The sequence below is a fragment of the Protopterus annectens genome, chromosome 14.part0 (genome assembly GCF_019279795.1).
Source record: "Protopterus annectens isolate FY-2018-M chromosome 14.part0, PAN1.0, whole genome shotgun sequence".
NCBI classification, from domain to species: Eukaryota; Metazoa; Chordata; order Ceratodontiformes; family Protopteridae; genus Protopterus; species Protopterus annectens.
This window is the reverse complement of record NC_056748.1, coordinates 696,180,306-696,206,895: the sequence shown is the minus strand read 5'-3', so window position 1 is coordinate 696,206,895 and position 26,590 is coordinate 696,180,306. Positions and strand designations below refer to the sequence as shown.

Genomic DNA, 26,590 nt, shown 5'->3' with positions numbered 1-26,590 from the left:
ACAATTGCTGCATTTGCTGCAGAAACCAGTTACACACTTCATATACCTTTTTCCAGATTGTACACAAAAAGTCATTACATTCTCACCTGTTCAAGCCACTGAAAACACACACTGCATATTCAATCACAGATAACTGGTTTACTCGCTGCATATTTTCTAAGACTTAAGAACAATCTCTTCCTTTCCTAGTGAAGGCTGCATTCAAGATACATAATGGAGTACCCCTTAAGGAATCCTGGCAAAGAGCAGCCCTCATCCCATGGTTTGAAAAAAAACTACCTACACAATAAATTCCTGACTGTGGTCAAAACTGGACAACATGGGGGGGGGTCTACTTGAGGCTTCTTTAACCATTTGAAATTCTTGTTCACAGGCTCGAGTCCTGAAAACCTTATCAAGTCTATTCTTTCTGGTAGTTTCTGTAAGAGACTGACTACTGTACTACAGTGTGTTTGTGTCTGTGTGTGTGTTTGTGTGTGTGTGTGTGTGTGGGGGGGGGGGGCAAATCAAGCATCCTACAGTGCCATGCTGTCCAAGGAATACCCTCACCTGGTTCTTAGTAGGAATTGTAGGCTACACATACATCTCCTCCACCTTGGCAGGCTCTTGCTGAATCTTACCACCACCCCACTCTAGCACCCAAATAAGATATTTTTGCCATAACATCAGGCATTTGCTGGCCTTAATAGTTAACTCTGCCCTTTTTAGTCTGCACAACACATCCCAAACATGTTGAACATATTCTTATGCGGGCCAGTTATATAAACACAGCATCTGCAAGAATGCAATCTACCAAAATCTGGAAGGTTGCTTGGGAGTGTTTCATTCAAAAGGGGGAAAAAAAAATCAGACCTCTCCTTTACTGCGTCAATGGTACCAGACAGTAAATTCCTGATCAGATCACTAGCAGTTGCATACTTAGCCCTATTCAACTGTTCTAAGGCTTCACCATTCCTGGGCATGCGGTAAGCATCTGATTTTGTGGAACTATTCAGTTTCCTATAGTCTACAGAGAATCTGATGCCAACCTCTTTCTTTGTTACCAGCACCACTGGCGAGGTTCAGGGAATGCTGAATTCCGGAATTACCTGTAAATACAATACTTTCTGCAGCTCTTTTTTTTTTTTTTTTTTTTGTTAGGGTTTGTTTAATTCACTCGGGTATCCTACAAAGGCCCTGTTTGATATGCTTCATGTCCTCAAATGCCTGTAGTACTGCCTGCATCTCTTGAAACTTTGTAGGCGACAACTGCTGTGAAATGGCTGCTACTTCATTTCATCCACTGAGGATTCAGGCTAGGCCTTACTAAGAAAATCTACTAAAAGATCCCCCTCCAATTCCTCTTCACTCGCTGCAGATGCTAAGCACCAGTGTCTCTCTGTCATAGTCAGACTTCATCATGTTAACATGGTAGTTTGTGCTTCTGCCTCTTGTCTGGCAACTCTACCATGTAATTAACATCACTTACCTTTCTCACAATAGTGAAAGGACCCTCCTATAATGCCTGTAGTTTACTGTACTGAACAGGAGAAAGCATCATCTATCTCTTTCTCCTTAGCAGAATACTCTATGGCCCTGGCTGTCCAGCCTATGGCCCTGGCTGTCCAGCCATACCCAGACATTCTGTTGTTGTTGTGTGCGCTAGGTGCTCTTGTGCTATCTCCATGAGCTCCCAACGTCTGGTCCTGAAGTTTAGGATGTATTCTACAACAGATTCCTTTTGAGAATGGCAGTCACCCTCCCACTCATTACAAATTAAATTCAAGCCCCCACCATCTGACCATATAGCAAGGCAAAGGATGAAAAGCCTGTGGAATCCTAGGACACCTCCCTGTACTCGAAGAGGAGATGGGGAAGGTGCCCATCCATTCCCACTTAAACTGGTCTCTAAAATGTTTTCAACATATTTTTTTTTATCTAGAGATAAACACTCCACCAAGCCCAGTGAATCCTTAAATGACTTGCTTCATAACTTCCACAAGCATGTCATACCTGCTGCCCTGAAATTAGCACATCTGTATTTATCTTCGGAATCTACCTTACTGAATTTTTTTTTAACAAAGCATTTGTCACCTTCTTGGCATCTAAGAACAGAACCACCACCTCAGAGTAACTAGTTGAATACTCCACAGCTACCACAATAAAGAATAGTTGTATAAGAACTTACCATAACCTTAGATGTCCTTCTCTTCCATGTTGCAGTATTCATTACTGCAGGGAGGTTGCTGCCTGCAGCACTGGACATCCGGCCAGTATAACAAAGTCTTAGGAGCAGGGGATATGTGCGACATTTGATGTCAGAGCCATAAACCAACGGTAGCTATAAAGGTGATGTCTGCACGTACCCACTTCAGAATGCACTGCCGCATACAGTGAAGCAATGAAGAGGCAGGAGGAAGCTTTTCAGACCCACATGTACTACCAGGCCAAAGGGTGCCTCATGGAGGCATATGCCTGATGCTGAGGTTTGGTAGATGGAGAGAAATCTTTACCTGTTTAGCCACCTGAGGGGACAAAAAGGGTAGGAGGGTGGCACTGAATACTTCAACATGGAAGAGAAGGACATCCAAGGTTATGGAAAGCTCTTACACAACTATTCTATGTTCTTCTATTCTCGTGTTGCAGTATTCATTACTGTAGGGAGAGTACCAAAGCTTTAGGTATGAGCCTGGGAGGAGGGATAAGGTCCCTGTTCTATTAGGCCATGTAGAATTTACCTAGCAAAACAACTTCTGGCACTAGAAGCCACATCTAGTTTGTAATGTCTAGTAAAGGTATGGACTGATGACCAGGTAGCAGCTCCTAGGATACAAGTATAGTCTACCTACTTGAAGAAAGGGGCTGAGGAGGCAGCTGCCCTAGTGGAATGAGCCCTCAGGCTTTCAGTAGGGTTTTGCCATGAAAGGAGTAGCATGAAGAGATAGTCCCTTTAGAAACTGCCTTCCCCAAGGCCCTTGGGTGAAAGGAGACAAAACAGCTGGACAGATAATCTAATGGGTCTGGTCTTGTCCAGATAATACCAGAGTTGTCTGTGGACATCTAAGGAATGAAGAGTTCTTTCAGAGGAATTCTGAGGTTGAGGGAAGAAGACAGGAAGGTTAACTGTTCTGATTCAAGGACAGCACATTAGCCACCTAAGGCATGAAGGAAGGGTTAAGTACCGAGGGAGACCCTGTATTTAATGAAGATGAGGTAAGAAGGGATGGCCATCAGGGCTTGGATTTAAGATACCCTTCTGGCAGATGTGAGGACCACCAGCAGTACTGTTTTCCGGGTACACAGCATCAGTGAAGCAAACTCGGCTGGTTCAAAAGGAAGTAAAGTTGTGTGTGTGTGGGGGGGGGGGGTTCTGATATGAAGGACCCCTTTTAAAAAGAGCTTAACCTCTAATCTAGATTCCAGAGGAGGTACTAAAGGAAGACAAGTTGAAATGGCAGACAAGTGGACCTTAACAGAAGAGTATATTAGTCCTGAATGGAGAAGCTCACACAAGTAAGAAAGGACCATGGGTACAGGAGTAAAGGGTCCTGTTTTTTCTTATGACACCACCTGGAGAATCTTTTCCATTTTGCCACATAATTTCTCCTGATACTGGGTTTCCTGACCTCCTGAAGAATGCAGAACACTGAGTACTTCCTCTGAGAACAGGTGCCTGAAAGGGATCAAAACCCAATCGCCCATAAAGCGAGCCTGAGATTGTTCACTTGAGGGTGTAATAAGGACCTTCTGTCTTGTGTGAGTAGGTCTAGACGGTGGGATGACCTGTGGTGATTGCCCTTGGCTAGTAGATGAAGAAGGGGAAACCAATGCTGTCTTGGCCAGAAGGGAGTCACCAGCAGGATTTCTGGTTTGTCCCTCTTAATCTTCATGAGGACCTTCTGAATCATTGTGAAGGGGGGAAGGCATAAAGTTGAAGCCCCGTCCAAGAGAAAGAAAAGTCGTCCAATTTCCCAGCCTGGGGATGTGGATCCCTCGTACAAAACAGAGGCATCTGCCTGTTCTGGGAGGAGGCAAAAAGGTCTACCCGAGGAATACCCCACTTGTGTACAAGATCTAGGAACACCTCTCTGTGAAGCATCCATTCGTGAGAGGGTGCAGAGGTTCTGCTGAGAGTGTCTGACATAGCATTCTCTGCTGAAGGAATGTAAACTGCTTGAAGGTGGATTTACTTTCAAGATGCCTGGCAGTAGGGCTGGTTGGAAGACCTGTAGTGCTACGTAAAGGGCCCTCATCTCTTTGATACCAATGTGATCCCTTTGCCTTAGCGGAGACCACTCTCCCTGCACTTCGCTTAGTTTTTGCTGGTGTTGTAAAACTAACCCCCAAACCCAGGTCTGAAGCATCTGTGAAGCTTTACTGTGAGGGTGGAGGTAACCGCAAGGGCATGCCCTGGTTGAGACCGATGGCTGTAATCCACCATTCCAACTCTTTTTACAGGCATGGTAGAAAGGGGAGGGAGATATCCAGAGAATGAAAATGTTAACTCCAACAAGTCTTTAGTACCCACTGGATCTTCCTCATATGGAGCCTTGCCAGAGGGAGTACTGGTATCAAGGATGTTATGTGCCCCAGGACTCTCAGGAATTCTCTGGCTGAAAGTGTTTGAAGAGAGAGAAGCTTCTGGAGGTAAGCAGCAAGGTCTTTTACCTTCTGGCAGGGGATAAAGGCTACTATCTTGTCGGTTCTTATCCTGCACCCTAGAAAGACTAGGTCTTCTGCAGGGGTCAGGTGGGACTTCTTGTGGTTCACAGTGAACCCTAGGTCTGCCAGGGTTCTGGTCACCAGGAGTAGGTGATGTTGCAGGGTGAAGATCCTGGTGAAATCTTAACAGGTCACCTAGATATGGGCATATTTGAATGCCCTGTGTTCTGCAGTTGGTTATCACTGGTGCTAGACACTTTGTGAACACGCTGGGGGCTGTGGAGAGCCCAAAAGGTAATACAGAAAATTGAAAAATGCAAGAAACCTACTGAGAAATGTAGGCATTTCTTGTAGCAGGGGTGAACAGGAATGTGAAGGTAGGCATCCATCAGATCCAGGGATACCAAAAAAGGCCTAGTGAAATAAAGGTTGAGTATGGACAAATCTAGAATTGGTCTCCAAGGACCATCTTTTCTTGGGACCAAAAACATCCTTGAGTAAAATTCCTTATTTAGCTGGTGTGGTGGGACCCTTTCTATGGTGCCCTGGACTTGAAGTTGATCCAAAATAGAGGGAAAAAGATTGAGCTGACTTGAGGGGGGCTGGGGTATCCCCTGGAAGGGGGGTAGAGCCCACCAAGTCATAAAATAACCTTTTTTGAATTATGGAGAGGACCCAGGCCTCTGAGTTGATCTTCAGCCAGGAGGGCAAGGAGAGGGTGAGGCGAAGGGACGGGGGAAGAGAGAGGTAGTGGGTTTGAGTCACAGTTGAGGGATTCTGTCCTGGTCAGGCTGCCATCGAAAGGGAGTGTTACTACCGAAGGAAGGGGGTCTAGGAGTGGAATGTTTCCTAGGCTGTCTTTGTCTTTTAGCCTGTGGTGGAGCAGAAGAAGAAGACCATCTCCTAACAAAAGTAGTCCTTTAAGGGTAGTTTCTATGGTACCGAAGGATAGGTAAAACCAGTAAATGTTTTAATTTTTCCAACTCCTTTCCCTTTTCTTGCAGGATTTGAGGAGTTCTGCAGATGCTTCACTGAAAAGGGCCTTGTTATCTAGTGGTGCACCTAGCAACTTGGTTTGTACAGCCATAGGGAGAGGTTGTAGCCTCACCCAACAATATCTTCGCAATACAGAGCCTGAAGCTGCATATTTAGAAGCCTCCACCGCATCGTAACTGTACTTAAATGGAGTGCCTTGTCACCTGTGAGTGGAGAGAAGGGAGGTTAGTTGGGCCTTAGCAGGCAAGTCTGGTACATCAGGCAAGAGGGCTGCAGCCTTAGAAAGGGTGTCTAGAACAAACCTGGCCAAGGGGGTTGATAGTTTAGGGCTCTGATGGCAAGAGTGGAATTAGTATAGACCTTCTTCCCTAGGCTATCCATAAACTTGCTGTCCTTGTCAGTAGGAAATAAAGACGTAGAAGGCAGCTGCCTGGAGGATTTGTCGGCAGAGACGGATATGATTGCAAGGTCTGCAGGGGGGTTCTTAAACAGGTACTGGGTATCCTGAGGAACTTAACAGAACCTGTCTGGGCACCCAGAAGCTGGGGGTTGAGAATCAGGGGCCTCTGAAGCGGCTAAAAAGACATCTGGAAAGGCTGGAAGCAAGGGAAGGACTGCAGATGGTGGTGGTTGATCCATCTGAAGTAATTCAAAATACCTCTTTTTGGTTTCTGAGACATCTGAGGCCTGCCATTTGAAGTGCTCTCTCATGAGAGAGATGGTATCGCCAAAAGAAAATTCTTCCCCTGGAGATTCAGGACTGATAGAGTCCTCTTCCTCAGGGGTAATGAAGTCCTTGGGGGATTCAATTTAAGAGCAATAAGTAAGGGAGTCTTAAGAGGAGGAGTATTCTTCCACAGACTCTAAAGCCTGCACAGAAGCAGGTGGAGGTACCTATGATTGTAGGGCCTGGAATGCCCTGAAAAGAATTTGGGAGAAAACTTCCCATCCAGGGGCAGATAGCTGTTCTGTATGTTTTAATTTTTGGTTTTCTCTTCAGCGGAGCTGAAGGATGGATGGATTTAGAAGCAGACGTCTGGGTGGATTGCAGAACTGGAGAAGGCCCCTCCAATGCCACGAGCCGTGGTTCCCCCCTCGCTATCATAAACTGATGGCTGATCAATCTCAGCAGACGTACTCCAGTATTTCCATCATCCGGCTTCCATTACGGTTCCCGGTTCCAACTAAGAAACAGGCATCCAATGGGACCCTGGACTAACATCTGTCTGAGAGTCTCACCGCACTCCTGAGGTGCAGCACGGACATCGGGCCTAACTTTTTTGGCCTTCTTCCTAGACAGCTCATCAGAGGTACCTACCCTGCCCTCCTTACCCAATGCTAGATGCCGGAGTCTCCCAGTGTCCCATCGGATGCCTGTTTCTCAGTTGGAACCGGGAACAGTAATGGAAGCCGGCCTGATGGAAACGCTGAGCATGTCTGCTGAGATTGATCAGCCATCAGTCCCTGATGGTGAGGGGGAACCACGGCTCGTGGCACTGAGGGGCCTACTCCAGTTCTGCAATCCACCCAGACGTCAGCTTCTGAGAGACGGCTGTGAAATGTTTTAGGCACAAACTATTTACAAATGTAAGAGTTATGGTCGTGGGCCTCCTCTAGACAAAACAAGAACTTATTATGCGTGTCCTTGTGTGGAATTTGTCTTCCACAAGCACCCTTCCCCTTTCTAGTTGACATGTACACCTGAAAAGCTAAGGAACAGATAAACCCCAAAGGGTACTTATCTGTAGCAGACAGCCATCAAATGAGCGATCTGCTTTCCGAAGCTTGCGATCAGAAGTCCGAAGATCACTGCGGCAGAAATGTTCTGAACTGGATACGTGCAGATGTCACCTTTATAGACAGCATCGGTTTATGGCTCTGACAAACGTCGCATGTACCCCTGCTCCTAAGACTTTGGTATACTGGCTGGATGTCCGGTGCTGCAGGCAGCAACCTCCCTACAGTAATGAATACTGCAACATGAGAATAGAAGGACATCTGCTCTTACCTGTGGAGTTTGGAATACTAAGAGGACCCACAATGTTCATATATAACATCCAAAATGATTCTTCAATTGAGAGAAATAACAAAATAGCTTTAGCGTTACTTCCTGTCTTGGCAGACTATGATACAGCTCACGTCCTGCAGTACCTTGTCATGTTTTGCAATGCCCAGTGAATAGAAATTCTACATTAACTTTCACTTTCTACGCTTTATACCTATACAGACAAAAAGGGAACATCATGTGAGTGACAGGGGAAGGCAGCAGAAGCCATCCATTCATTTCATAAGTCACTGGTCCTAATGAAACTTGTGAGTGGGCTACATAAGTCATAAAAGCCTAAACTAAGCCTGAGAAAACAGAACAGAATGTAAAAACACAATTGGTGTGAAAATGAAAAACAGCTGTTAATGGGCATCCCTCTAAGATAGTAAACATACCACATCATGATGGCAAACTGTGTAACATGATCAGACACAGAAGCAACCGAATTAAGACTATAAATGGTAAATAAATCACTACATGAAGGCCACCATGCAGAACTAATCCTATTATCTTCACTAATGTTACAGTGAGTACACTCACAACTGTACTGTGTTCATTATAGGAATCATTGAAGCAGAAATCATACAAATCTAAGTATGGGAGCGTAGCAAAAGTACAATTGTGTACACTTACCATAAATGTAGATGTTAGAGTGTATTCACTGTTGCAATCATCACATTTGGGTTATCTGCCTGCAGGTAGCCCTCAGCCGGCCTGAATACCAGAGTCTTTGGATTTCTGCGTTGGATGTTGTCGCTTCTTCCATGATGTCAAGTCGTCAGGGGTATAAAACATGCAGCCGACGTCATTACATCAGTTTTTCTTGCCCCAGCTGTCAGGTGCCCCACAATAGGAAGCAATTATATGGTATGGAACACCCCCATCAAAAAGCAAATACACATGATATAATATATGCCAAACAAGAAGGAAAGGTAGAAGTCAAGAGAAGTCAGGGGGCTGGAGAGAGGGTAACCAGGACTGCAACAGTGAATACACTCAAACATCTACATTTATGGCAAGTGTACACAACTGTACTATGTTCGTGTTTCACTGTTGCAGTCATCACACTTGGGTTGATTCCCAAAGCTAAGGAAGGGTGGAGGTAGTTAAAGAGCATTAGGGCTAGCAATCAGGCCCTGTAAGACAGCTGTGGCAAATCCAGCTCTGGATTTAGAAAAGATAGGCAGGTGGTAATGCTTGGTGAAAGTATGTACAGAACTCCAGGTTGCAGCTTCCAGGATGTCCCTGGTAGGGACTCTTCTGAGAAATGCCATAGAGGTAGATGCAGCCCTGGTGGAATGTGTTCTAATCCCCTGTGGGGTAGGTTTTCCATGGTGCTTGTAGCAGAAATGGATGCAATATGCTATCCATTTGGAAATGGTTTGCTTTGAAATGGCCTTCCCCTCTGCCCCTGCAGCAAAGCTAACTAGCAGCTGGTCAGATTTTCTAAGAGGCTTAGTCCTGTCCAAACAGAATCTAAGCTGTCTGTGTACGTCCAGAGAATGTAGCATCCTTTCCCCTTTATTCTGAGGATTAGGGGAAAAGGTAGGCAAATGCATGGACTGGTTTAGAGCCACACTAGACACCAACTTCGGCATAAAGGATGGATTAGTCCTAAGAGAAATCCTGTCCGCATGGAAGACAATGATGGGCTCCCACTACCATGACTGCCTGCAGTTCAGACACTCTTCTTGCTGAAGTGATGGCTAGAAGTAAAGCTGTTTTCCAAGAGAGGAATTTCAACTCTGCTGTAGCAGCAGGTTGGGGGGGGGGGGGTTTCCAATACAAAGTTAAGGTCCCAGGCTGGAGTGGGAGCTCTCCTGGGGGGGGGGGTCTTAACTTTTTGGCCCCTCTAAGGAATTGTTTTAGCAGGGGATGAGAGAAGAGAAGTGGCTCAGTATTACAATGTGCTGATATGGCAGAGGCATGAATCTTGATTGAAGAGAACAATAGGCCCTTGTGGAGCATTTCTGTTAAATGGTCTAGAATATGAGGTAAGCTAGGCACCGGTGTGCCCATCTCCTGAGCCTGGCTCCAGGAACAGTATCTTTTCCACTTTTCTGAATAGGATTTTCTAGTACTAGGCCTCCTTGCCTCGAGAGTGACATCCAGCACCTGCTTACTGAGGGCTGCTAGAGGTGAGCTCAAGAAATTAGCCAGACTGCAAAGTTCATGGTTTGAAGCTGAGGGTGCCTAATCTGGCTCGCCTGCTGGGACAGCAGGGAAGAGGTCTGAGGCAGGTGCCATGGCTGTAGCTCTGTCAGACTGTGCAAAAGGGGGTATCCATTGCTGGCGTGGCCAGTCTAGTGCAATCAGTATTGTCTTTCGGCTTGTCCTGTTTGATCTTTAGAAGAACCTTCGAGAGGAGAGGCAGAGGGGGAAAGGCATAAACTGAAAGGCTTTCCCAGGTAAATGACAGGGCATCCACTTTTCAAGCTTGACTGTGTGGAGTTCTGGTGCAGAACTTGTTCAATTGGTAATTTTGAGGGCAGGCAAACAGGTCTACCTCTGGTGTCCTCCATTTGTTCACGAGCTTGAATATTTTGGGTTCCAGTTTCCATTTGTGTGGGTGCATGAGATTTCTGCTTAAGATGTCTGCCAGTGAATTTAGTTTGCCTGGCAGGAATTGAGCTTGTAGGTTCACTTGGTAGGTCAAGGCTGTGTTCCACAGAGCCATGGCTAGCCTGCAGAGTGGGTATGAATGGGTTCCCCCCCTGCTTGTTTATGTACCACATAACTGTGGTGTCTGTCTTTACCAATAGTTGTCCTGGAAGAATAAGGTCTTTTGAAGGCTGTCAGAGCATTCTGTACAGCCAACATTTCTTTTTGATTGATATGCAGATGCATCTGTTTTGGGTTCCATTTGCCCTGAATGCACTGCCCTGCCATGTGAGCCCCCCATGCATAGTCTGATGGGTCTGTTGTTAGGGTTTGGGCAGCAGGGGGTAGAGTGAAAGGGAGTCCCTTGTTGTGGTAGCAGGCCTCTGCCCTTAGACAGGGAATGATAGGAATCATTGTTTCCAGGTCCTGAGAATGTTGACACCATAGACTTTTTAGATACCACTGAAGTTTCCTCATATGCAGTCTTGCATATGGAATTAACAGAATGCAAGAGGCCATGAACCCCAGGGCTTGCAGGATTTTCCTTGCAGATAGCTGGGTTTTTGTGGCCAGAAGGTTGAAGTATGTTGCCAAATAGACTTGTTTCTTCGGAGTGAGGAATGCCATCTGGGAAGTTGTGTTCAAGCTTGCTCCCAGGAATACAATCTGTTGGCAGGGTACTAGGTGTGATTTCTTTTTGTTGATGGTGTACCCCAGAGAGCTTAGAAGTTTCTTTACAAATGCCAGGTGTTGTAATAGCAAGTCCTGACTTCCTGCCTGAATCAGGCAATCGTCCAAGTTTGGGTAAACCTGAATATTTCTCTGTCTGCAAAATGCAATGGCTGGAGCTAGGCACTTTGTGAATACCCTGGGCGTAGTAGATAAGCCAAAGGGAAGTGCAGAGAACTGCTAGTGCATGGATCCTGCCCTGAAACATTGGTATTGTCTGCAGAATTCCCTCACTGGGATATGCAGGTAGGCTTCTTATAAATCTAGGGTTGCCAGCCAGGCCTCCTTGGCTAGCATAGGAAGAAGCTGTTGAGTTAGCATTTTGAATTTGGGAATCACCAGAAAGGTGTTGAGGACAGATAGGTCTAGGATAGGACGCCAGGAATTATCTTTTCTAGGAACCAGAAACAGTCTTGAATAAAAACCTTGTCCCCTTTGTTCTGATGGGACAGGCTGAATAGCCCTGACACTGAGGAGAGAGAGAGAGAACCTGTTTTTGGGCTTACGCCCACTGATTTGGGGGGAGGTCTGGCAGTCCATTTGGGGTTGGGAGTATGAGGAAGAGGAGTCTGTATCCTAGGGAAACAATGTTTAAAACCCCATTGTCCTGTGTAATGAGTTCCAGTTTTTTTGCATGCAGGGCAAGCTTTCCTCCTAAGGGAGCAAGAAGTACAGCAGGGCTTGGAAGAGTTAAGAACAAGTCATTGTGGTGTTCTTCCATGGGGGGGGGGGCTTATTACTCCCTGCTTTGGAAGTGGAAGCCCCCCCCTGCTTAGATCTGTGCATAGCCTGAGACTGAAGTCTTGGCGGTCTGCTGCTCCTGGGTTTGGACTGAGAAGGCTTGGAAGGGACTGGAAAAGACCAGTACTTTGAAGGCCAATGCCTACTGAATCTACGAGGCTGTACTTGTAAGAAATCTTTAACAGTTTGCATAGATTTAGCTTTTTCCTGCATCCCTTTGAGGACTTCAACTTTGTTGCCAAAAAGGTGGTCTTGGTTTAAGGGTGCATCCAGTAATTTAGCTTTAACATGATCTGGCAAGTTTTGTTCCATAAGCCAAGCACGCCTTCTAAGTACAGACCCAGAGACAGCAGCCCTGCAAGATGCTTCTAAAGCATCAAAACCATACTGCAAAGTATATTTACAAACTTGTTCTACAGAATGCATTAACTCTTGCAAATCTTTGTTTTCAGCACAGTCAGGAATCAGTCATTTTCTGCTTAAGTAGTCCCATAATATGCTGCTGATAATTTAACATATGAAACTGGCAATTTAAAGCTCTAATGGCCAAAGTAGCAGAAGTGTATACCTTCTTACCCCATCTGTCTAAATCTCTAGAGTCCCTATCAGAAGGTGTAGGATTTTTGGCAGTAGTAGCCTTAATGCCTTTTGGCCCTTGGGAAATGGTCTCTAGATCCGCAGTAGGATTCCTGAAGAGGAATTTGTGAGAGTCCGGTACTCTGCCTCAAGCTCCCAGGAAACCTGACAGGTACTACAAAGTGCCTGGCGTAAGGCTAGATTCCAGGAAAACATCATCTACAATCTCCAAAACAGGAGGGATAGCTAAAGGCCTGTGTTGAGGTAGGAGTAAGAATTCCCTAAGTCTCTTTTTGGACTCAGAGTAGTCCTGGCTTTCCCTGTGGGAATGCTCCCTAAGGGTATGCAAGGTTTCACCAAAAGAAAAGTCTTCTGGATGGGAAGCAGAGGGAATGGAATCCTCTGCATCAGAATCCACATAAGTAGATAAGGGTAAATCCTGGCAGTCAGAGGGAACAGAGATATCAGATTCCTGGTCAGAAGAATCAGAAAGAAAATCAGTTCTAGGTCTCTAATAGGGGGAAGGCTGGCTTCCCCTAATCAAAGTAATAAGGTCTTCAGCCATTCTAATCATTTGCTTTTGAGGCATATGGGCCTGAGAATGCGGTTTGGTCGTCGGTTTTCTAGGCGTAGTGCGAGCTTTAGCCCTGAGAAAATCAGTATTTTTAGTTTGAAATGAAGTTGTCAGTTTGATACGAAAATCCGTAGGCCTAAATACACCCTCAGAAGCCGGTGCCTGCACAGTGGCTCCGGACACATCCAAGGTAGGAGACATCCGCAGGTTCCATAGTCGGCATACCAGACTCCGAATGTGTCTCAAAAATGTCATAACTGAAGACACAACAGGTTCCACTGAGATTTGAACTCAGATCACTGGATTCTGAATCCAGAGTTCTAACCATTACACCATGGAACCAGCTTTCCACAGGCAAGACTTGTTTTTCTTTTGACTTTTCCCGGTTAGGGTTCGCCACAGCAAAACTCCAGTCCGCTAATGACTGGCAGTCAATTTTTACAGTGCCGAGGTGCCAGCCCGACGCCCAACCTTCAACAAAGGCACGCCCATTCACACGTCTTTCAAATGCCACTCGACCACGGGGAGGACATTCAGACTCCACACAGAAGGCGCTCCAGCCAAGAATCAAGCGGGAGAACCTCTTGCTGTGAGGCGACAATGCTGCCACTGCACCACAGCGGCTTAATATGTGGATATTTAATTCCTGTAGCTAATGTACAATGGTCACTGAAAGTGTTTACACTCTCAATCAGCCATGCAGTGAACATTCAGAGTTCATATCACAATTGTTTTATTTTTTCTGAATTAGAGAAAACACAAACTAGACTCAAAAAATGAAGAATGGAAGGCAGGAGTCGGCAAATCCACTCTATTTTATTAGCCCTTTCGTCTGTCCAAATTAAACAAACTTCTTCAGATAAAAAAATTTTTTTTTTTGTTAGCTTAGCCAGGGAGAGCAGGCAAGCATGTCAACAGAGGAATATGGCAAGATGACAAGGAGCCAGTTGGCTGAGAAGTGCCAAGCTAAAGGACTGGTGAATTCCAACCTGACTAAAGCAGACATGATTGCAGCTTTGGTCACAGCTGCATCACAGAATAGCAAAGAGGAGGACAATCAGACTGGCCTTGGAGATGTACAACGCTCAGAAAATGGACAGCTCAACCTTTCCACAGAGGACTTAAAAATCAGTCTGGAGTTAGAGAGACTTGAGCTGGAGTTAGAGAGACTTGAACTGGAGACCAAGCGCTTGGAAATAGAGACAGCAGAGAAACCGAGACGTCTAGAGACTGAGGAAAATGAGAAACTGCAACATCTGAAGGCAGAGGAGAAGGAGATGCAGAGGCAATATGAAAAGGAGATGCTGACATTTCACCAGAGTCATGGAGGTAATGGGGAAGGGAGTAACCAAACTGCAGAAGCAAAAAAGGTCAGTACATTTCTTCCACAATTTAGAGGGGGATAATTTTGATAGTTTCATTCATATGTTTGAGGGGGGAATGTAAACAGTATAATATTGACCAAGGGCTCTGGGTAGGGTTCCTAATCCCCTTAACTCCATGGTAAAGCTGCAACTGTAATTTCTAAACTGTCTGATACTGACTGTTTAAATTATGTTGTTGTAAAAAACTGCCTTTTAGAATGTTTTAAGTTAACATCTGAAGCTTACAGAAAAAAGTTTTGTGAGAATAGACGCAAGGCTAAGTGTGTGTGAATATGTTGCTGAGCTAAGCACTTATTTTCATAGGTGGGTGAGTGGATGTCAGGTCACCACTTTTGAAGGGCTGGCAGACTTTTTGTTGAGAGAACAAGCCCTTAGCACTTTGCCCGAGGACATGAGAATCTGGTTAGCTGACACACAATGCAATACTCCAGATGAGCTGGGGAAGAAAGGAGACCTATACCTAGCAAACAGGGCATCACTGCACAGGAAAGTGACACCCAGTGCTGCTTTTGGGTCTAAGGGAACCCATGGTGGGCAGCCCAGACTGCCCCAACAGTCTGCCAGTAGCAGGGCAAGCCACTAGTCCAGGTACACATCCAGGGCCAAGGGTTAAATGTTTTAAATGCAACCAGTGGGGCCATGTAGCACACAGATGTCCATGGAGGCAAGTTGGGGAACAAAAGGTGAGACAGCCAGTAAGTGGGAATGACAAAATGCCAAAAGTAGGTTGTCTCGAGACAACAAGGGTACCAAACTACCACAAGAGGTTATATCCTATCTTAGTGAATGGGAAAGAGGCCATTGCTAAGAGAGAGACAGCCTTAAACCTAACCATTGAGAAGCCTGCAATGGTTAAAGAGGAGCACTAGTTGCCTGGGTAGTCTACTCTGGTCAGAGCTTTAGAGGGGGATCCCATTCCAAATACCTTTGGCTAGGGTTCACTGTGACTGGGAGAGTGGAAAAGGAAGCAAGCAAGTAGCTGCGTTTGAGGATATGCCTGCATTATCCTGATATGGAATGATTTTGATAATGCAGTACCATGTGTGCATGCAGTTGCAGTCAGGCTTGGAGACAAGCATGTGGGTCTGGTAAGCCTGGGGGAGACCCAGACAGACCACACACTTGCAGCCAGGGCTGGTGAGATAGTTACTTCAGGGAGGAAAATACCTTGTAGCAATGAGACTGAAAGTGAGCCACAGCTGTTAGTGGGTACTGATGTTCCCTTGGATGGAGTGACTGCAATGACAGAGGCGAGTAGCAGTACCCAGGCTGACGGTGAGGCACCGCTGTCAGAGGACACCAGCTTCCTGTGGAAGGGGAGCTGGGAAGGGCTACCAAAACAGAGTTGAGACAGGCTCAGCTGTCAGACCCTGCATTACAAGGCCTCAGAGAGGTAGCTAGTGAGGCACCAAATTCTCAAGGGGAAATATGCATACTGAGACAAAGGGTTGGCAGTGCCCACAGCCTACCATCTGGCACTTCTAGCCATAGCCCATAACATTCCATTTGCAGGTCATATGGGCATAAAATGTACAAAGAGATTTATTATGCAGAACTTTTATTGGCCTGGGATTTCTAGAGATGTAACAGGGTATTGTAGGACCTGTGAGCTGTGCCAAAGGTAGGGAAGGTAGGAGACAACGTGAAAGCTCCTCTGATGCCTTTGCCTGTGATTGAGGGAGCCATTTCAGATGGTAGCTATGGATATTGTGGGGCCTCTGAGTACCCCAAGTTCCACAGGGAGTACATCCTAGTGGTAGTAGATTATGCTACCAGGTACCCTGAGGCATTGCCTCTAACCTCCATTTTGGCAGAAAAGGTGGTAAATGCTTTGTTAGAGATTTTCAGCTGGGTAGGTTTCCCAAAAGAAATGCTGACAGAGGTGCCAATTTCATGTCAGACCGTCTGGTTTGTCTGTGGAAGTACTGTGGAGTGAAGCACCTAAAGACCATCCCCTACCAAGCCCAGACTAATGGTCTTGTTGCAAGATGAAACTCTATACTCAAAATGATGCTACGGGCATTTGCAGACCAGTTTAAGAGGGAATGGGACAAATATCTGTCCCATCTGTTTGCTTACAGAGAGGTTCCCCAGGAATCCACAGGTTTTTCACCATTTGAGTTGCTTAGCAATGGGATAGGGTGAGGTGACCTCTAGATTTGATTCGTGATGAGTGGGAGACTGAGTATGAATAGCACAATGAGTCTGTTGTGGCATATGCCCTAAACCTCAGGACAAGGCTCAGGGAACTCATGGGCTTGACCCAGAACCACCTAGCAGAAGCCCAAGAACAGAAAAAGGTCTGATATGACAGGAATGCTCGAGCTACAGAGTATGCTGTAGACCAGCAGGTAATGGTTCTCATTCCTGTCAGACACAACAAGCTGCAGGCAGCTTGGGAAGGACTGTACAAGGTGGTAAGGAAGGTCAATGATGTTAACTACAAGGTAGAACTGCTAGGCAGGAGGCAGGGGCACAAATTGTACCATGTTAATGTGATGAAACCTTACCATGACAGGAAGGCTCCTGTGCTATTTGCTGTGGATGGCAGGAGGAGTCTGAGGGGATCTGGTGACTGATCTCCTCAGTGAGGTTCAGACTGACACCTCAGTCGAAGGGGTAGAAATGTCCCAGCAACTATCCCCTGTCCAGGTTCGAGAAATCCGAGCAGTGTTACAGGAGTTTGGGGACATGTTCACTCAGAAACCAGGGTGCACCCACCTGGTGCAGCATCATGTGGATACAGGACACCAAAGGCCTATTAAACAGGCCCCTTATAGGGTGCCACAGAGAGCCAAACAGACTCTGAGGGAGGAGATACAGGAAATGTTGGAACTAGGGGTAATTCAGGAGTCCAGCATCCCTGGGCCTCCCCAGTGGTGCTGGTACTGAAGAAGGATGGCAGCACCAGGTTCTATGTGGACTACAGAAAATTAAATAATCACACAGAGTCAGATGCTTACCCCATGCCTAGGCCAGATGAAGCCCTAGAGCAGCTAGGTGGGGCTGCCAATTGTTAAATATTTCTGACATCGGTAGAACAAGAAAAAAGTATCCCCAACGGGATACTTATCTTTTTGAAGACTTCAGGTCTGAAACTCGAAACCGAAAATTTCAGGAGTCGGCCAACCGGCACTTGCGAACTGCTTTTGCTTCGGGCACCACACAGCAAGAAAGACTGATGTAATGGCATCAGCTGCATGTTTTATACCCCTGACAACCTGACATCATGGAAGAAGCAACAACATCCAATGCAGAAATCTGAGGACTCTGGTATTTGGGCTGGCTGAGGACTACTTACAGGCAGAGAACCCAAATGTGATGACTGCAACAGTGAAACACGAGGAAAGTACACTTACCATAAATGCAGATATTCGAGTGTATTCACTGTTGCAGTCATTACAGTTGGGTAATACTGCTGGCAGGTTGCCCTCAGTCGGCCTGAATTCCAAAGTCTTGGGTCCTGCGTCGGCTGCTGTCGCCCCTTCCCTGATGTCAGGTCGTCAGGGGTATAAAAGATGCGGCCAACACCATTTTCTTAAGTTTTTCTTGCCCCAGATGTCAGGTGCCCACTGAAAGGGTAGCCAAAATTTATATATGTACATATATATATATATATATATATATATATATATATATATAAATACATGCACCAATATAAACTTCACCTTCATCTACAAGCAAATACACCACATAGGTTCCATCAGAAGAAAGGGGGATGGTGGGTGGGTAATCTGGACTGCAACAGTGAATACACTCGAACATCTACATTTACGGTAAATGTACACAACTGTACTATGTTCTTCATGTTTCAATGTTGCAGTCATTACAGTTGGGTAGAGTCCCAAAGGTAAGGTTGGGAGGCTGGAGCTAAACAGCATTAGGAGCGGCTATGAGACCCTGCAAAACTGCAGTGGCAAAGCCTGCCCTGGATTTAGAGTAGAATGGCAGATGACAGTGCTTTGTAAGGGTGTGCACTGAACTCCAAGTAGCGGCCTCTAAAATGTCTTTGGTAGGTACTCCCCTGAGAAAGGCTGCTGAAGTGGCTGCAGCTGTGGTTGAGTGTGACCTAATGCCCTTAGGTACTGGCTTACCATGGTGTATGTAGCAGAAACGAATGCAGTGGCCTATCCACTTTAAAATAGTCTGCTTTGAGATAGCCTTTCCTTGTGATCCTGCAGCATATGCCACTAGCAATTGCTCTGTCTTTCTGAAAACGTTGGTTCTGTCCAAGTAGAATCTAAGCGGTCTGTGTATGTCCAAAGAATGCAGAATTCTCTCCCCCTTGTTCTGTGGATTTGGGTAAAAGGTTGGCAGGTGAATAGTTTGGTTGAGAGCCACACTGGACACCACCTTAGGCATAAATGTTGGGTTTGTCCTCAGAGACCCTGTCTGGATAAAAAATGATAAAAGGTTCCACAGCCATGAGTGCCTGTAGCTCTGAAACTCTGAAACTCGTCTTGCAGAGAGCTGTTTTCCAAGATAAAAACTTTATATCAGCAGTAGCCACTGGCTCAAAAGGAGGCAGGGTGAGTTTTTCCAAGACATAGTTGTGGTCCCATGTAGGCATTGGTGATCTACTCAGAGGTCTTAAATTTTTGGTTCCTTTGAGGTACTGCTTTAATAAGGGATGAGAAAAGATTGGTGGTACTACATTGTAGTGAGCCGAAATGGCAGAGGCATGAATTTTAATAGATGAAAAAGGCCTTTGTCCAGCATCTCAGTTAAATATTGCAAAATCTGAGAAATATTTGGCACAGCTGTGTCAGTTCCTTGTGCCTGGTTCCAAGCACATAATCTCTTCTATTTTCCAGCATAAGATTTTCTAGTACTAGGCCTTCTGGCTTCCAAAATGACATCCATCACAGCTTTACTGAGAGGAGTGTTTTGTATGACTACATTCTTCGCCATGCTGTCAGGTTTAAAGTTCTGAGTTGGCTGTGTAGGATCTGACTGTTTTGCTGGGACAGTAGCTGAGGTATTTGAGGTAAGGTCCAAGCTGGGCATTGAGACAAGCTCCTTAGTATTGGATACCAGTACTGGCGGGTCCAGTCTGGGGCAATCAGCATCATCCTTGGCTACTCCTGTCTGACCTTTAGGAGTATCTTGGGGAGGAGAGGCAGAGGGGGAAATGCATATACTGATAGGTCTTTCCAGCTGAAAGATAGGGCGTCCACTTTCCATGCTTGTCTGTGATAATTCCTTGTGCAGAATCTTTTTAGTTGGTAGTTGTGAGGGGAGGCAAATAGATCTATGTCCGGGCGTCCCCATTTTCTTGTTATCATGCTGAAGACTTGTGGGTCAAGGTGCCACTCGTGTGGATCCATGAGGTTTCTGCTTAGTTCGTCTGCCAGAGAATTTTTCCTTCCTGGCAGGAATTGTGCCTGCAGATGTATTTGGTAAGTCAATGCTGTGTTCCACAAAGTCATGGCTAGTCTGCAAAGGGGGTAAGAATGTGTGCCCCCCTGCTTGTTTATATACCACATGACCGTGGTGTTGTCTGTCTTTATCAGTAGTTGTCCTGGATGAAGTAGGTCTTTGAAGGCTGTCAGGGCATTTTGAACTGCTAGAACCTCTTTTTGATTGATATGTAGATGCATTTGGTTTGAGGTCCATGTGCCCTGAATGCATCTTCCTGCCATGTGGGCCCCTCAGGCATAATATGATGCATCCGTTGTTGGCGTCTGCCTGGCTGGTGGTAATGTGAATGGCTGTCCCTTGTTTTGGTGACAAGCCTTTGACCACCATCGAAACTCCTGTTGCAGGCAGGGAATGAGAGTAATCAGTTTCCAGGCTGTCGCAATGTTGAGTCCAAACACTTTTTAGGTACCATTGAAGTTTCCTCATATGCAGTCTTGCATATGGAATTAGCAGGATGCCATGAAGCCCAAAGCCTGCAGAATTTTTCTTGCAGATAACTGGGCCTTTGTTGCCACCATTTTGAAATAGGTAGTCAGTTGCCTTTGTTTGTCTGGCGTGAGATAAGCCATCCGGGCAGTTGAATTTAAGCTTGCACTCAAGAATATTCTCTCTTGAGAGGGTACTAGTTTTGATTTCTTTTCGTTGACTGTGTACCCTAGGCATGTTGATAGTCTTTTAACAAACGCCAGATGCTGTAGAAGAATGTCCTTGTTCTCTGCTTGAAATAGACTGTCGTCCAAGTAAGGATATATTTGTATTCCTCTTTGTCTGCAGAATGCAATTACTGGTGCCAGGCACTTTGTAAAGACCCTGGGTGCAGTAGATAAGCCAAAGGGCAGTGCAGAGAATTGGCAATGCATTGTGCCCACCTTGAATCTGAGGTATCTTCTGCATATTTGTCTGATTGGGACATGCAGGTATGCCTCTTTTAGGTCTAAAGTCACAAGCCAAGCGTTCTTGCCCAGCATGGGCAGAAGCTGCTGCAAAGTCAACATCTTGAATTTTGGTATAACCAGGAATGTGCTTAAAATAGATAGGTCCAGTATTGGCCTCCAGGCCTTGTTCTTTCTGGGTACCAATAACAGTCTTAAGTAAAATCCTTGTCCCTGCTCTTGCTCTGGTACTTGTTGAATGGCCCCCATGTCCATGAGGGATGAGACTTGTTTTTGTGCCTCTGCCCATTGATTTTTTGGCAGATCTGGCCACCCGTTTGCCTTTGGCGGAGTATGGAAATGGAACTTGTAGCCTTGTGACATGATATTTAAGACCCATTTGTACTGGGTTGTAATGTGCCAATTTTGCGAAAAAAGTGCTAATTTTCCCCCTGAGGGTGCTGCCAGGAGATAAGTGCTTGGTGCAGGCAGGGGGAAGTCATTGGGACTGTTTCCTGTATGGTTGAGATTTGTCTTCTCCAAATTTGGAGGCAGAAGCCCCCCATTGCTTTGAGCGGTATGAACCTTGTGCCTGGGATATGCCTCCAGGGTGTCTGGATCTGCCCCTTTGAGGTCTGTCTGACACAGGAAAGGACCAATTCTTTGTTGGCCAGTGTCTACTAAACCTAGGTGGCTGTACTTGTAAAAAATCTTTGACCGTTTGCATAGATTTAGCTTTGTCCTCCATTTTCTTTAACACCTCTTCTGCCTTAACACCAAACAAAGTATCATGCTGTAAAGGTGCATCTAATAATTTAACTTTAACATGATCAGGCAGATTTTGTTCCTTTAACCAAGCATGCCTCCTAATTACAGAACCTGTAACTGCGGCCCTGCAGGAGGCCTCTAAAGAATCAAACCCACATTGCAAAGTATGCTTTCCAACTTGTTCAGCTGCATGCAATAGATCCTGCATTTCCCTGTTTTCTGCACATTCAGAGATTAACAACATTTTCTGTTTAAGCAATGCCATGACATATTGCTGATATTTGAGCATATGAAACTGGCAGTTTAAGGCCCTTATAGCCAAGGTAGCAGATGTGTAAACCTTTTTTCCCCCCATCTATCCAGTGCCCTACAATCTCTGTCAGAGGAGGTAGGGTTTTTTTGCAGCGGAAGCCTTAACTCCTTTGGGACCCTGAGAAATAGTTTCTGGGTCTGCTGCAGGGTTTTTGAAAAGGAATTTATGAGAGTCAGGAACACTGTAATATCTGTCAGGCTTAACAGGAGCTGGAGGTAAGGAGTCAGGGGAAAGACTAGACTCCGAGAACACATCATCTACAATGTCTTAACACAGGCGGGATGGCTAGTGGCTTGTGTTGAGGTAGTAAAAGGAAATCCCTGAGCCTCTTTTTAGATTCTGAAAAATCTTGGCTCTCCTAGTGGAAATGCTCCTTCATGGTATGTAAGGTTTCCCCAAAAGAATAGTCCTCTGGAGGAGAAGCTGAAGGAATAGATTCTTCAGCATCAGAATCCTCATAGGGGGGAAAAGAATATTCCCAAAGAGAAGAGGAATCAGAAGAAATGGAAACCTGATCTGAAGATTCATAGTTAGTCTCCTGCCTAGGCCTCTTATCAGGAGGGGGTTCGGAACCCCTGATCAAGGTAATCAAGTCTTCAGCCATTTTGAGCATCTTTTATTTGGGCATAGAGGCCTGACCACGTGGCTCTTGAGTTTGGTTCTTTGCTTTGGAAGGTGCTTTAGTCTTTGCCTGTGAAGCTGAAGTCGGTTTGATGTAAAGATGTTTAGGTCTGAATACACCCACAAAAGCCGGTGCCTGCACAGCGGCTCCAGACCCATCTGAAGGTATAATATCCGAGGCACCAATACCTTGAGTTTCCAGCGGCATGGCCGATTCCACATGGGAGTCGGTAGCGGCCTGCAGCTCTAAAGTAGCGGGCGTCAGGGGCTGTGAAAGCACCTCACTGAGAACCGGCGAATGGCTTAGGAGAAGCTTCGTCGGCTTTGGGCCTCGGTTGTCTCTTTCCTTTTCTTTGCGTTTCTTGTGAACTTCGGTAGTCGGATGGCTGTCCGACGACATTTCAGGGTAATTAAACCGGTGTCCAAAATAGTTTAAAGCAAAATCATACCGACGCTTAACAGTGCATTGGTTAAATCTAGCACAAAACAGACAACCAGAAACATTGTGATCAGGGCCCAAGCAAGGAATACAGTAAGAATGAAAATCCTTATGTGGTATTTGCTTCCCACAAGAAATACAATTATTAACGTTTTCTAACATCGGTCTGGAGCAAGAAAAAAGTTTCCCCAATGGGGTACTTGGCTTTATTGAAGACTTTGGATCTGAAACTCGAACACGAAAATGTCAGGAGTCGGCCGACTGGCACTTGTGAACTGCTTATGCTTCGGGGCCGACCGGCACTTGTGAACTGCTTATGCTTCGGGCACCACGCGGCAAGCAAGACTAAAGAAAATGGCGTTGGCCGCATCTTTGATACCCCTGGCGACCTGACGTCAAGGAAGGGGCGACAGCAGCCAACGCAGGACCCAAGACTCTGGAATTCAGGCCAACTGAGGGCAACCTGCCAGCAGGATTACCCAACTGTAATGACTGCAACAGTGAAACACGAAGAACATTCTTCAAGAAATGGAAGAATGGTCTACAACATCCCCCACAAGGGAGTCAAAGAAAATCCTACTCCACCTCTGGACTCCATATTCAATTTGTAATACTACGAGAATATGTGACTGAACATCAAAAGTAGCGGCCATAATCAGCCTTTGGCAGATGCACTCTGAAAAAGGCTGTTTTGGTAGTGACTGATGAAGGGCAGGTCCTAGCCTCTCCAGTCAGAAGCATGCATGTGTGACAACAGAAAACAATGCATTTAACCAGCCACTTAAAACATTTGAATAAAAAGATTTGGATAGTAAATGGACAGCTCCATTTTCTCTTTCAACAATGCACAAAAAAGCTGGACATATAGTCTGAGTGGCGCAGTATTTTCAATACACATGAGTATCCAATGTATGCAAGATTTCTCCACCTCTGCTCTCCTGTTTAGGAAAAAGGCTGACAGCTGAACAATATGGGCTCAGGGAGACTTCAAAGACAAAGGACTAGGAGAGTTGGATCTGAAAAACTGAATAGTAGGTTACATATCAAGGTTTGCAGTTCAGAAAGGTTTCTGGCTCAGGTTATCCAAAAGGATACTTCAGGTCTGCTGAACTAACAGGATCAAATGGAGGTACAGTCACATTTTCTGTTGCAAGTTCAAAGTCCCAGACAGAAGATCTTGAGGAAAAATGTCCTTCAAGAACCATTTTACTGCATCCCACAAAGCTATAGAAGGAGCTGGTGCAATGAATAAAGTTCTGCCTACTCCCTGAGGTGACACGGGTTAAAATACAAAAACAAGTAAGGCAAGTCACACAAAAGTATACAGTGAAGCACAGAGAATAATGCCGCAAAACTGCTTTGCAGTTTTATGACTTTGAGACTATTATGTCTTCACTTACTGGCTTGTCCCCTTCCTACAGATTTGTCTCGGTCCATGGCTCTGCCAGACTTTTGGGCTAATGGGAAGCCACACTGCATAGAGGGGAAAATAGAGAGAGAATTATTTTAATAAACACAGACAGTACATGTTGAATTATGGGGATGCAAAAGCATTGAAATTGAAGTCATTGATGCCAACATTCCGAAATTCAGCACATCAAAACTAAAAACATCTAAACTAAAACCAATCGAAAATGGAAGCCTCACCGCACATTCAGATCAAATCTCTATGAATAGAGGCAGTGCTAAGGAAAGGTTTTTGAAAAGTAAGGTGCAGGGCTATGGTTAGGATTAGCAGGTATTAGTAAGGTGGAGCAGGGAGGCACACAATGCTACCCAAGTTGTTAATTCACCGTGGGTCACCTGGGTTGTATTTAGGGTTTTATCACTCTATGCTAATAATGCTGGCTTGGTATGGTGAGTTTGACACAATTGTACTATATATGAATCACAAAAAACAGGACTACAGAACTCCAACATGAAATGGAAGAGTCCAAACCAGTAGAACCTATAGGTTCCATAAAAGTGGAGAGTCTGCAGCACTGTAAAATAAGCTTATACTCTGCCTCTAGACTGGACAACCAGTTCATAGGATTCATAGTGTATACTAGGCAAATGACCACATGGGCTTTTTCAAGCCTAGCCATGTACCCCTAAAGAGGTATATGTAAGCTAGGAGAAAGGTGAGAGTTTACAAGCAGCCTCTGTGCATTAGAGGCATACGAGCCAGACTGGTGTGATTTTTAGATTTTCCATCCACTGGTCCAAGTTACAGCTGAATTGGGTTAGGAATGAACTCTGCTTCACCTGGATGGGAAGCCTGTTCCAGAGAATGAGTATTCTCTGAGACACATACCTGTCCTCCCAAAAAGTCATATTAATCTCACAAGCAAGGTTCAATTCTAGATCAGGTAGTTATGATGCTTTTCATTTTGCAGATATGCAAAAGGTTCATCACAGCTGGATCTAAGGAAGCACTGCATGCCAAGCACAGATTGCCTCTCAACAGTCTGTAGAACGCAGAGTATAAGGATAGGGCTTTGAGGCAGTCAAGACAGGACATGTTATTTATGCTCTGTTTTCATTTTGTGAGGAATCTCTATGGACGTTCCACTTGTTGCATGTGTTTGGTCAGGTACATACCAATGGGGTCATTTAAGTCAATGAAGAGTCTGATGAGGGCTGAATACAGTGAAACGATGACTTCCTTGGACCAAGGTGGTAGACCTCTGCTTATAAACTGAGCAACATAGAATGATTTTCTTAAAAGCTTATGCAAGATTGTCAAAAGCCAGGTTACTGTCTACATTTTAATCTCACTACTGGGACTACGCTTGTATTATCAATGAAGTAAGTTTACTGGGGTAGCTGACTTTCCAAGGGATGCTATTATGCATTTAAACTGTGGTTCTGGCACCAGTTGACTGTGTTAGCCCTTCCTGGTGGATATTAATGTTTTAAGGATGATTCTGTAACTGCTCCTGTGTGCAAGCAGCAGCAAACTTGGTAAGCCAAAGGCACTTGACACTGGCCTTGACTTCTAAGAAGCAGATGCCAAAAACGAGCAGACCCAGCACAGGCCCCCAATAGACTCCGCTAGTGATCAGCTTCTTTGTGGAAGAGGACTCCACTATCCTAACTTCCAGAGTCCTATTTAAGAGCCAGATGGCTATCCAGCATGGAACATAGGGGTTAATGCCTAATTCTGTGAGACTGTTGACAATGCCAGAGTGGGGTAAAATATCAAATGCCTTAGCAAGGTCAGGATAAGCAGTATTCTGCATGATTCTGTCCACATGCATTGCCCCAATGATCTTCTCAAAGAAGTCTACTAGCCAGAGTACGCAAGATCTGACCTTAACGAAACCAAACTGGGATGGCGCCAGTGTCTGAAAGTTTCTTATGTCATTGCTTATTTCCATGATAATATGTTCCAAGGCTTTGCATGAGAAACTCAGACTTAATAATGGTTTGTATTTTCCACAGTCTGTAAAAGGCCTGCCCTTACACACACAAGGATGACATTTGCAGTTCTCTATTCCTGTGGAATGAAGCATTTAGAAAATATGCCAATGGATATCCATACAGTAGACTCAAAGACAGTCTCAGCAAATATATTCTTGAAATGAAATAGGCTGCAGGTAGGCAGTAAAACAGAGCTCCTCCTAAAGTCCATAGTTGGTGTCTTACTGTACTTATTAGAGCAATGAGCTGATTAGTCTATTTTCCAAAACATATTTATTAAATTTATACATTTTAGACATGGTATAGCCACACATACATTAACAGAAAAGAAAAACTATATCAAACATTCTTCATTATTTTTATGCATTATAAATATATAGCTTTTTAAGGCTCCTTAGCAAAATCTCAAAATTTGCATTGTCAAGTCCAGAGATGCCAAAAAAATATACATTTAAAAGAAA

The 26,590-nt window shown here is 45.2% G+C and overlaps 1 protein-coding gene and 1 non-coding gene across 2 annotated transcripts in view; both read right to left on the bottom strand.

The window, feature by feature from the left end:
* The window catches only part of THAP3 (THAP domain containing 3), a 396,679-nt gene that overhangs the window by 144,301 nt on the left and 225,788 nt on the right, over positions 1–26,590 (bottom strand). The gene's annotated exons all lie outside the window — the stretch shown is intronic.
* Positions 13,176–13,247, bottom strand: TRNAL-CAG. Its single transcript has one exon. It is a non-coding gene; the product is annotated as a tRNA-Leu (tRNA).